Genomic DNA, 12604 nt, shown 5'->3' with positions numbered 1-12604 from the left:
GTTCTTTAGGGGTTATCTGATGTCACCCGACAGAACGGGTCGGTCGGCATGCTTTTTTTTGTCTGTCGGCCCTATTGGATTTAACAAAAATAATTTCTTGCAGCTTGCAGCTGATGGACAGTAGTTGATAGTGTATTTCATGATGCATTAGTGTCCACTTTAGTGGTCTGTGTGCATTTATAACATAAAAATCCACAAGAAGCACAAGAAAATGGCTTTTAGACAGCTGTCCACTGTAGTGAGCACTATGCATGAAAGGGTTAACAGACCACTTCTTACATTATCCAGTTAAGTCCTGAAGGCTTAAGAACATTCAGGCACAAACGTATCAACCTGTTCATTCATAAAAGTCAGCAGTGAACCACCAAACGCTCTCCAGCATCCCGTCTCATTCGAGCACCAGAGCCCTCTCATCATCATCGATGCTCTGCTTCAGCCCCTCCCCGATCTCACAGAAAGCATGAAGTCTGTTTCTACCACACACAGAGCTTTGTGCTTCATTTCAAAGCATTCATTTCTAACTAATTAGCCTCTCTCTCTGTATCCCAGGGCTCGTGGCTTCCACAATTAGATAAGCCTGCTCGACTCCGCTCCAGGAGAGAAAATTGCAACGCTATTATGAAATGGATCCGGTTTATGTGACTTGCCACTTCCACACGGCGAGCGAGACTCTCGTCTGGCTCTGGGAACCTTCGGCTGAGTCGAGATCAAAAGAGGGATGTGGAAGGTGGCTTTTGGGGTGAAATGGAACCAGCGTTAGACAGTGAAGTGAGCCTTCCATCCTGGTGCTGAACCCAATTACCTTCGAATTTTAGGTTTTGAACCTTTATGCATGGCTACGTCTTCAGCAGATATTTTCCACAGACGGGGAATAAAAGATTTAGATTGTGCATGTGTTCTGTCACCTATTTACTTACTATTCACGCAACAAAAGCTAATATTAAACTAAAAAAAAAAAAAAGACCTGTCTGGATGCCAGGTCAGATTTTTAAACTCATGGTCAGAATTAGACCGATACATGGTTGTGGTCAGAAGAAGCTACACATCCCCACAGTTTAACAAACTCTTACTAGCTGCCAAGTACATGCTGGTTACTGATTGACTGGCTCTAACTAGCAGTTTCTCACTATCCTTTTGGATTCCTTAAAAAAAAAATTGATTAAGACATGGCAAATGTCAAGCTGGGTTGGGCTGTGCGGCTTGCTGCTGTACCTTTCTTGGATACAACATAGGTGAGATTTGAGAAATGCATTTAAATCAGTTTCCTTTACGCGATCATATACGCTGTCTGTCAGGCCAAAGCAGATAGTTTGACAAATTCGTGAAGAGTCAGCATTTTAAGTTACTGTAGCTTTAGCTGCACCTTTTTTGTTTTGCCGCTTCCTAGTTTGATTTTCCACTACTGACACAAATGAGATTTGCAATGTTATTAGGAAGCTTTAAAACATGCTAATGCAATCTCATGAGTTTAAAAGGAACTAGACTCGTTTTGTCACCAAATTTGTGTTTCTTTTCTTTTCTTTTCTTTTTTCTTTTTTACTAAGCTAAAGTTGCTTTCAACACATCAGCATCTATGACTTCGGAGCAAAGATTTGCATGAAATTATGTTTCCAACAGTGGTCTCATCCACCCAGTAAAGGAGACGTTGAGGAAAGTGAACTGTGAATTTGCTTGCTTCATAATCAACAATCATTTCAGCGTTTAGTACATGTTGAGGTATTATTTTCTATTTTGTCTCTGACATGCAATTTCCGTAATTTACGTCACCACAAATCTTGGGCTGATTCAGTATTTTTCCTGTCAGTTTGTTTCCAAACAGATCTTTTCTTATAACATTTTAAAATAATTTTTCTTCAATAGCTTTTACACTTTTAACCTGCATCTTTTTCAGTTTTTTTTTTCTTTACTTATTTTCCTAACCAGGTCTTAAACCCAAGGCAGAAAAAGCATGCTGAAATTCAGATAATGAAAGACTGCTGCAAGGTCAACAATTTAATGCTATTTGAGCTTTTTGGAGCAGGTGAGCAGCATCTGAAAGTCACATATTTCAGAAATGGCAAAAAAAAAAAAGAAAGAAAAAGGGAAAAGTCCTGCAAAGATCTGACCTAAAACTCGAGAGATGCATCATTATTCAGTTGATCACCTACTGCGTGCCACGGTTTCAGCTAATAGTTAGAATTTTTCTGTGTCAAACCATCAGGGCCTTCAGGGAGTTCAGACAGGATCCAAGTTATCCCAGAAAACAAAAACTAAAAAAATAATAAAAATAAAAAAAGAAATACATTTTTGAAAACAGCATTATACATGTGTCACTAATTATTTAAGATAAATCAAAGTAGCAAAGTTGAAATTCTTCATGCAATAGAAGCATCTAAAGCTAATGATCACAATCAAACTTTGTAAACCATATACATGAAGTATTGCCTGACAAATCAACTTGAACAACGCAGATTGTGTTTCACCTGTACCGAGTAAAATTGTCGTTTTTCTTCTATGGAGGTATAGGCTGTCTCATTGAACTGGGTTAGTTCCTACTTGTTCCCATTCCCAAGGCTTCTCCACTGGTTTCTAAGCTGATCCTGCAACTCAAGACTTGTTACTTGGTCTGACATGCAGTGAAAACAGAATATTCTTGTGTGACGTTTAATCTAAACAATTTGCAGGTCTGTTTGGGGATTACTGTTAGGCTTGCTGTGTGGTCGATGGTTCTGCTGCAAGCTAAGTAAGCAAAGACTGCATCTTTATTTACAGCGTAAAAAGTGTGCTGTTACAACCGAGACCTGTTTTGAATGGGTGCCTGTATCAGTGGCAGTGTTTTAGTGGTGGTGATTGGTATTGGGTTTCACATAGAGGAGGCTTCAGTGTTAGACGCATGGCTTGGCACTGCCATTTTTTATAGATTTTAACTAAAGAAATAAGAGTAAAATGTGCCTTTGCGACAGGTTGCTGTTAACGTGCCCAAAAGGTTCTTAACTAACTGTTTTATTATCTGTAGACGCAACACGGATTCACCCCTTGAGTTTGGGGAACATTTTATGTCAATCATTCATAAGTCACAGTAAAGCTGCTTAATAAACATACAAACAAACAAAAAAAAAACAACAAAAAAAAAACATTCATCTGTAAAGTCAAAAGAGCAGCTTTAATTCAGGGAGAACTGTCGTCACCTTCATCAGCAAAAACAGTCCGAGTTGCAAACTATTTCAAATGAATTATATAAATAGATAACATGCCGAGTGACAAGGATGGATAATAAATGATAAAAGTCCCGTCATTTAATGGTATCTTATAGTGTCGAGCCCACAAATCCATCACCGTGTGCAACTGGGAAGTGGAGAGGTTGAAGAGGTGCCGGCGGTGGCGGGGAGGAGGAGCAATAAATTATGCTGCGAGGCATCCGGTAAGCTTTGATATCATCTGACATGATGAGAGCCATAATGGATGGGAGCTATGCATTGTTTGGCAATTAATTTCTTATTCCCGAGCTCCCTTCGCGGGATTTGAGAGGGCATCAGTGGAGGTCACACAGAGAGGCGTGTGCACCGGACTGATATGTATGCACACATGGACGCGGGCCTGGAGAGACCCTCGCTGTGTTTGCTTTAACTGACAAAAGAGACAGGAGCTGCCACAGGCACTGCACTGAAGAACTCTGGGGTCATTTTGCTGCACAGATTTGCAAAGACACACAAATAGGAAGCGTTTTTTTTTTTTTTTTGGTCTAATGTACACACACATACTGGGTAATCTACATTTCCCGGAGAGGAAGCGTCTGATTTCTATTTAATTAATTACATTTGACACGGTCAAAACTCTCAAACCTCTTCAAAGTAAATGAAAGTCTTCAAATTAGTTAGAAATCTTCACATTTCCTCAAATGTTGCACATACTGCACGATAATCACACGGTCCAAAAGAACAACAACAAAAAAAATCCTTATTTACCAGCATCCAATGTTTCTCTTTTGATCTTAGGAGAGAGTCTTACAAGGAAAGCGAAATATTGGATTTGGCTTTTACTCTTTGGAGCCAAATATAGAGTCTCTCGGGCAAGTGACAAGGCCAAGCATAGTTGAGCCTGCCCGGGAAAGTGGAGGGTGGAGGAAAAACATGGACAAAGGCACATGGGTAAAAAGTGGAACATGAGGAAGGAATCACCACGAGGAAAAGCTCGTTTTTCCAAGGTCTCGCCACTTGCCAAGAAAACAGAGTGTGGGGCTTTTCAAAAGACTATCAGACAGGAGTGGAATAGGCCAAATCGAGAGAAACTCCGACTCTGATGATATAGAGAGTTAAAGACGCTTTGGAGGCCTCCGCTCAGATTCACTCGGCTGATTGGTCAAAATAAATCACTTTGAGCTTCTGGGCCGCGGAGCCTGTTAAAGTTAATGTGGCAGTTTTTTGGGGCCTCTGGAGGAATCGGTTGCCAAACGCTCACACCGACACACAAAGAAATACATCACAGGAGGAAAAAGACGGAGGGAAAAAGCTGAGAAAAATCCCACCTGCTATATCAAACCATTTCACAGGTTTAGTCAAACAGATCTCGGGTTGATTGGCTGAGGCAACAAACTAAACCAGACAAAGTAAACATCATTTCATACATAAGCTTTTCAATAATGTTCTTTTTTTAAATGTTTTCTTCCTCCAATTGTCTTTACAAGCCAGGAGTGATAGATGGAGGGGCTGGTTTAATTGAGGTAATGCTTGCCGCCCCCCTCACCATACATGTGACCTGTGCATGATTAGGTAAGAGCAGAGCTAGTACAGCCAATGATGGATAGCCCATCAAGAGGAGACACCCTAGACAAGGATCATATAATGCATAATGGGATCCGGGTCCTTGCAGAGCGGCAACACAACATTGGATGCTTCGGAGGCCGAAAACCACAGCGTACAAGACTATGGCGCACCTGACACACTGATGGTGTGAATCAGTCTTTCATATCAGTGGTGTTGGAAGACATTATGACATAAGAATATGTGTTTACCAGTAGCAAGCATGCACAATTTGTCTCCCATAAGCTCTTTGGATGTGGCAAAATATTCACCCAGTCCCAGAGTCCTCAGAGGTCAGGATGACGTCAAAACGATGACAGGTCTATTAATGACAAAGTAAAACAAAAAGGTGGCTGAACAAAAGACACTTGCTCCAACATTTCTGAGGATATGCAACTTCATGGCAAAATGTAGCTGCTCAATGTCAGAAGAGTCAAACGTGTAGACATCGTGTCCAGCTGGTCACAGACCTTGACAGCGTCACAGCAGAAGTCCACGCAAAAATGATGGAGCTGACAAAAGACAGATGAAACTGAAAAGCTCATAAGATGAACCGGATGGGAAAAAAGTTACGGCGGACCTGTCCAGCACGATAAAGTGAAGTGACAATCTGAAAGTGACTGAAATCTGCAAACAGTGTTTGAGAGGGAGCCAAGAGTAGCCAAACATTGCTGGGAATTGCAGCAGCTGTTTGGTCTTTGTAAGCAAGCCAAAGGAAAATGATCCTGCCGGAAATTAAACCCCAGCAACCAGTTTGGTCAAACTTCGGAGGTGACGAATCTTTCATTAAGGTGAAAGCGCTCTGGATTCTTGCAACATTTTAGCCAAAAATATAACAGTTGTCATCCAGTTACTTCATTTCAGAATCAAGACATTGGCTGGTTAATATTCGTCATTGAGAAGGATGGGGGTGAGAGAAGTTAGAATTAAGCAAAATGTGAAAGGTCTTCCTTGAAAGGTGAATCTTTCTTGGATTCCAGTGTATTCCCTGCAAGAAACGGATTCCTCACAACGAGAAAATAGACCCAAACGAGAACCGTTTAATCAAATCTGCCCAGCTTTAGGAGGATAATATCATTTATCACTTGGTTCAGATGTAATTTTTGTTCACAGCTACAATATTTGAACATATTCTGCAGAGTCTAGAGCAGGGGTTCCCAAGTCCAGTCCTCGAGAGCTACCATCCTGCAAATTTCAGATGCATCCCTGCTTCAACACACCTGAATCGAATGAATGGCTCGTTATCAGGCCTCTGTAGAGCTGATCCCGGTCTGTTGGAGTAAGGATACTTCTAAAACTTGCAGGATGGTAGCTCTCGAGGACTGGACTTGGGGACCCCTGGTCTAGAGTATAAAGTGCAGGACCGGTGTGCTTCTGGATATTTCTGATTTGTGTTAATACTTTAGCCGCTTTTCTCTAAAGTAGATCTAAGCAAGCCTACTTTTTCTGTGTTAAATAAGAGAAGTAGATGTTTGCAGTTCAGGTGGACTATAACATATTTATGTAAAACACTCGGATGTACAAAGGTTTCTTGCAAGTTTCTTTGTAAAATAAAAAAAAAGGATCCGAGATCCACAACATTTATTTACAAGTGGGGTCAAAACAATTATTAATGACTGTACCACAGTTCATTCTTAAAGGAGCTAATAGGGTTTAAAGAGTCGATTCCCAACAAAGAGTTGTGTGTTTCGCATTGGGGGAAAAAAAAAAAAGCCTACAGATACATTACCAACAGAGGACCATTGTGTTGCATCATTAAAGCTTTTCTCGTAGAAGCATTTGCGCATGTGTTTCTGTACGAGGCCATGCTGAAGTCTCTGTGTGATCCATGAATCATTCGCAACCATAATCCTAAACCTTGCACTTTCCCTCAGAGAAAATTGCCCTCTCCAAGAGGTGCAGCAGGCATGTGATAAGCATGCGTAGCCTGAAAATAAGCATTTAGCCTACATTCCTAAGCCTCGACATCAAAAAGGCTTTCAGACAGAATGCAACGGCCACTTTTTTTTTTGTCGGCCACTAATACTTCGGTCTGAATTACATGGCACCATATTCCTCGAGGCCCCATAAACACGACAAACCCACGGCAACTGCAGGGCGGCATTTGAACGCACGTGATAGCGCCGAACCGAAAGCAACAGCAGCTAATGGAAAATACGTGCCCCCGTGTGCATCTACAAAGCCGAAAAGGGGCGACAGTTTGTGGCTTTCAGAGCACGCTGAGTCATATTCAGGTTTTCTGCAGCGATTCTGCCAATGGGCATTTACTGCTCAGACGCTCTTAATCAATTTAGCATGTGTCAGGCTCCTTCCAAGCCGAGCCAGGACGGGCCAGAGCATCCAAAACATTGGCTGTTTTCGGCATGAAGGTCGGCGAGCCAGCTATGGCGGCTCCCTCCAGGCCAGTGAGTGCTGGCAGCGTGCCCTGAACAGATGGCAACACGTGGCAAAATTACAACACTGCCAGACAATGAATGTATCCGTGATACTAATTGTGCCCCGATCCATGCACCAGTCATGAGTCAATGAAAAGATTATTCTAGCACAGACACGAGGAACGCCTACAAGGGTGCCTCGGAGACAGGTTACTCCGAAATAGCCTTTCCCAGACAAGGACAACACCAACAGACATTTAATAATCTCAAACTCTAATTCTAGTAAATAATCATAATAAGGTTTGGGGAAAATAAGGGTGAATTAAACTGACATTTTCGCATATTGGTTGACAGATAAAGAGCAGGGGGGGACTGTTTCTATTCTCATCTTACAAAACAATATCAGTGCTTCAGACAGCAACAAAAGGCGACAGACACCGAGGAAGATCATCTCATGCGGCTGCTGTTGTCTTTAACAATGCACCCCGTGCTCACTCTGACAAGCAACATGTAGGTTATTCAAACAAATCTAAGCCTCAGTCAAAATAATCTAACCAAAGCGAAGGATAAAAAAAAAAAAAAAAAAAAAAAAAAGTAGTTCAAATGTTTTTTTTTCCCCATCAGCAAAGTAATTCTCTACAATTCATACTGGCCTCAAGGAGAATTACAATCAGACCATTTCAAAGACCATCAAAGAAAAGAACATCGCAGTGCAGAACGGAAAAAAAATAAATAAAAAAATTAAAAAAAATATATATATATATATGATTGTTATAAAATTATTTAAACTTATCAAATTTTAAGTCTTCTAACACATGGGTATTGTATGTGATCTCAACCGTTCTTTCGTAGCTCAGACTGGATGTTCAGAACATGAACGTTCACCTCAGAAGAAAATCAACACCTGCTGTGGTGGCGCAGGGGTTAAGGCACAACCCACATATGGAGGCCTTAGTCCTTGACGTGGCCGTCACAGGTTCGATTCCCGGCTTGGTGACCTTTGGCATATGTTATCCCCCTTTCTGTCATTACCCACTTTCCTGTCAATTTACTATCAAATAAAGGCCACTAGAGCCAATAAAAAAAGCAACTCCACAGAATGATCCTGGTTAGTTTCAGTAATGTTCTGTTTCAATCTCATCTGACCAAATTACCTCCTTCTACGTCTTGGACATATGTGGTGCACATATGACTGTAGCTCACTGAATATTAACCCCTGCCTATAATAGCTTATAAAATATCTATTTACTCCCAACGGTAGTATTTCTTACAAAATTTAAGTGAAAATTGAGAATTAATGCTACACATTTCTACCATAAAGCACTTAAGCTTACCCACAATTTCACATGATCAGTGCTGTGTAATGTTGCAAACTTTGGTTATGAACATGATCTACATTATGAACAATTTTAGAAGTTGCCAAAATGACAAGAAAAATCTAGTTGTTGATTTTTTCTCCCCTTCTTTTCAGCAGAGGCCACGACGAGTGCCCCATCACTTCCACCACTCGAAGCTTCAACACCAATTCCACGCGGCTCTCAAACCTGCAGTCCAGAGAGGTCTGACGCTCTGAAACAATCGAAGCGCGGCTCTTCACGGAGGACATGGCTGAGGTGAGTCACATGGACACGGAAGAGGTGAGAATTAATTGAAAAAAAGGTGAACATTGCATGGAGAATGAGGTCGGGGACAGGTGAGAAACAATGAGTTTCATCTGTTGTAATAGAACAAGCCTGCCCCAAAAGGCAATAAGTGTGAAACATTTGCAGATGTTTTTAAATGGACATTCATTTTAGTTTTTTTTTTTTTTTTTTTTTAAATCATTTCGAATGTTGATTTTTTTTTTTTTTCCTGTTTTTTCAGGAAAAATTTTTCACCAACACTTGATGGAATTAATGTAATGCTTTTCTTTTTTCATGAAATCATAATTGGGGTACTGCATTTATATTTACTCAGTTTAATTCAAAAACAACTTCACACTACTACACTGTCTTAAATAGTGGCTGATTTTGTTATTTTACAGTGCATTTTTTTTGTTTGTTTGCTCGTTTTTTGTTATGTCCACATTCTATGTTTTGGTCATTGCAAATGTCATCGCAAAGCCTGATCCAAAAGCCTGAGCAATGCGCTGCGCTGCGCCTCTTGTTGTGGAGCACCGGCCTCAGCTGTGGGTCTGGCCTCGTCTCTGCTGCTCCGCCGATCATCCACCGTGCTCCACTGATGTCGCAGGTCAGCCATGTGTTCACGCCACGCGGAGCGCGAGAGGAAATGAGCTAGTGTTAGCCCGATCAGAGAACAACACCTTCCTGTGAGTGTTAACAGGCGCTGTGATCGTGACACCGCATCAAATTTCACAAGCCCGTGCTGGCAGCAAAAAGGACGACGCTACATTAACTTCAGACTCTCTGGACCGTTGGCTCTTTCCGGGCCGGAATCTGGGCTCGCTGAATGAACGTGACACGGCCAAACGATCACACAAGTGGTTTCCTTAAACTCCTCTTGAACAGCGGCATCAGAAATTTGAGCCCCGCGTTGTCCGATTTCCATGCATCGTCAGCGCGGCAGCAAACAAACATTATGACAAAGCTGCAAGATACAGACTAATTTGTGAGCAGCGAAGTGGTTCAACTGATGCTGCTTCAAACAATTTAGCTGTAATTGTGCTGCCATTTCAAAATTAGGCAACTAAGGAGATAAGTGAGATGATAATGTCCACAGTTAACAACACTAAGTGTACTTGGAATACGTCTGAAAGTCGCTCAAACTGGAGGGTTCGTCATATCAGAGTCCAATCAATCACTCTTCTCATTCCTGGCTAATCTGTTTATCTGACATTTATAGTTGTTTTCCGACTCCATCCATCTACTTAATGTAGCATTTTACTATCTATATTCATGCAGCTGGCTATTTAGAGGGGAGCCTATTCAGCGACAGCAGCGAAGCCGTTTCCAGCAGAATGTTTGTGTGTCCATATAAAATGTCTATCGCTGCTAAAAGGTGACGAGTGATTCAAACTGGGAAGAAGCGCATGCTATTTCGCTCTCTTTAACCACAACATATTACAATACAGGAGTTGTATATGTTCAAAACCCAAACACTGTGGACTGGTATTGAATGAATGAATATATTATAGGGTGTGTCAAAGCGGGACTGTGTATAAGGAAAAAGAAAAAAAAAAAAACTTACCAAAAAAAAAAAAATTGAGGAAAAAGTTGAAGTCAGCTGAGGGAAATAAATTCACCTGCCAGCTCGCAGGTATAAAAACGCACCAGAGAAGAAAAACAGGAGTAGGGATTTCACAGTCAAATAACTTGTGACATTTTTGACTAGAGCTGTTGATGAGATAGCACAAAGAATTACCTTGGTGTGTCAACACAGTTTCATTTTTTTTCCTGTTGTAAGCCTCCCAACATGCTCCGGTTTATAAAAAGAACAACAGAGTGTTGAAATTGGACTTCTCAAGAAAGTTTTACAAATGTTGCTGTGAGAACATTGTGCAAATTTGAGGTTTTTTTTGTTGTTTTTTTTCACCTTAACGCCCGGACAGTGTTATTAGAAGAGCTGTGAGTATGGGCTTGTATAAGATCACAAAGATTTATTAAACCTGGGTGAAAATGTCAACTTCTTTACACTGGGAACAGCAACTGAAATCAACATCCTGTATTATCAGCTGAAGTAGAAAGACTAAACAGGATTTTTCAAAACAGATATCGCAATTCCACATTGAAGACATTTAAATACGTTAAATTCATCGTTTATATTACCATTTGGCAAAAGGGAAGCGAGAAAAGCCTTTTAAGCAATCTCTTCTTTACATTAAACACAGCAAAGGCCTGGAGCAACAGCTGAAAATTCAACGCCATAAAACAATTTAGACAAAAAAACAAAAACAAAAGAAAACTGAAGGACCACTGCGAGAAAAGTCATTCTTCTTTTCTATGAGCCCAACTTGGCTGAGCAGGCAACCCACTAGAATGCATTAAACAGGATTTTACCTGAGTGCTTATTGAGGGTCTAAATCAGGAAGAGGTCATCCCCAGGAGACATTAGTCAAAAGTAACTGTAGTTCTGCTTATGCTTTCTCATCATTATCCATTAGATATTGGGGGAAAAGAAAACAGCCGTCACAGGAGTAAATTAATACAAAAGCATTTTGGCAGCCTCCTGAACCCAGTCATGGCTGTTAAAAAAAAACAAAAAAACTTTTAAAACAATTCAAAACATTCCATGAATAAATGTGTTCAAGAATGGTGCCGACTTTAATGAAAACTTTGAAATGATACTGGCTTTGCATGACGAGCTCAGCTCTCACAAACATCTTCTAACGGTGCTTTACTAGGGGATGAACATGAGACCGACACATTTTCAAGGGTAAACTTACAATATCTAATGCAGAAAAGCGAATTTGCCCTTAAGGCAAACTTGATGGCTGCTCTGTATGAGTGTGTGCGTGTGTTTTTTTTTTTTTTTCTGCATGCAGGAAACAGAGATGTGGCCCAGCTTAAGTTTTACCAACCTTATGTGATACTGATAATGAAGCACAGAAGTTGTCTTCAATTTACATGATTAAGTCATTTGCATGATTAAAGATTTTGCGAGCTAATGCCAGGTATATATATATATACATACACACACACACACACACGCACACACACACACGCACACACGTATATATACATATATATATATATATATATATATATACACGACAGCTGCGTATCGGACGCCAACTTCAATACTTCAGTGTCGTGGCAGAATGCTTCTTACCTTCAGAATAGATATTTCCAGCATTTTGTGAAAGAACTGGAAGCTGAGAAACAAGAAAACATAAGCAGCAAATGTTAAAGAGTTTATCTGGGACGGAATAAAAGCCACAATCTAACCGTGCCCAACTTGTCAGCTAGCTTTACTTGTTAGCTAAGCTAGCTGACGTAAGCAAATGGGGTTTCTCTAATTTACAATAAAAATAAGTTTATACATCCTTAATAAACCAGCTAATGTCTTTGTAAAGCACATTTTAACATCGGTAAAATTACATTCTCTGTTGTTCGTCGGGTTATTTACAGCTTACTCAATGCAACAAAACATACCTTTCTCAGAGGTTCACCAATTACCGCTGACTGATTCAAAGAAAGGTGGCAGCTATTCTGACACTGTCCGCTAGAGGTAGTGGTATTTTTTCCCCTAACTGGATTATATCAGCAACATCTTTATCTGGTGGCTTGAGAAGTGAGGTTAAGCAATGTTAAAATTCGGTGGGTCTTTGACAGATTTCCGCACCACTAGATTTCAGAAGTTAAAACTTTAAAACAGGTGTTACGTTTTCCCATCAGATACTGGCCCTGTCCGAATACTCGCACTTGCACCCTTGTTTCGCTCTTGGCCGTTTCTCAATATGCGTAGTTGTCTGTTCTTGGGTATTTGTGAAATGTCATGGACAGTGAATAATCC

The 12604-nt window shown here is 40.6% G+C and overlaps 1 protein-coding gene across 22 annotated transcripts in view; it reads right to left on the bottom strand.

Annotated features, from left to right (window-relative positions):
• Nucleotides 1-12604, bottom strand: part of LOC103146369 (adhesion G protein-coupled receptor L3) — a 277143-nt gene that overhangs the window by 88412 nt on the left and 176127 nt on the right. The window lies entirely within an intron of this gene.

Source organism: Poecilia formosa, unplaced genomic scaffold (assembly GCF_000485575.1).
Source record: "Poecilia formosa unplaced genomic scaffold, Poecilia_formosa-5.1.2 Scaffold157, whole genome shotgun sequence".
Taxonomy (NCBI): domain Eukaryota; kingdom Metazoa; phylum Chordata; class Actinopteri; order Cyprinodontiformes; family Poeciliidae; genus Poecilia; species Poecilia formosa.
Note: the sequence above shows the minus strand (reverse complement) of the source record. Positions and strands in the feature narration are given on the sequence as shown.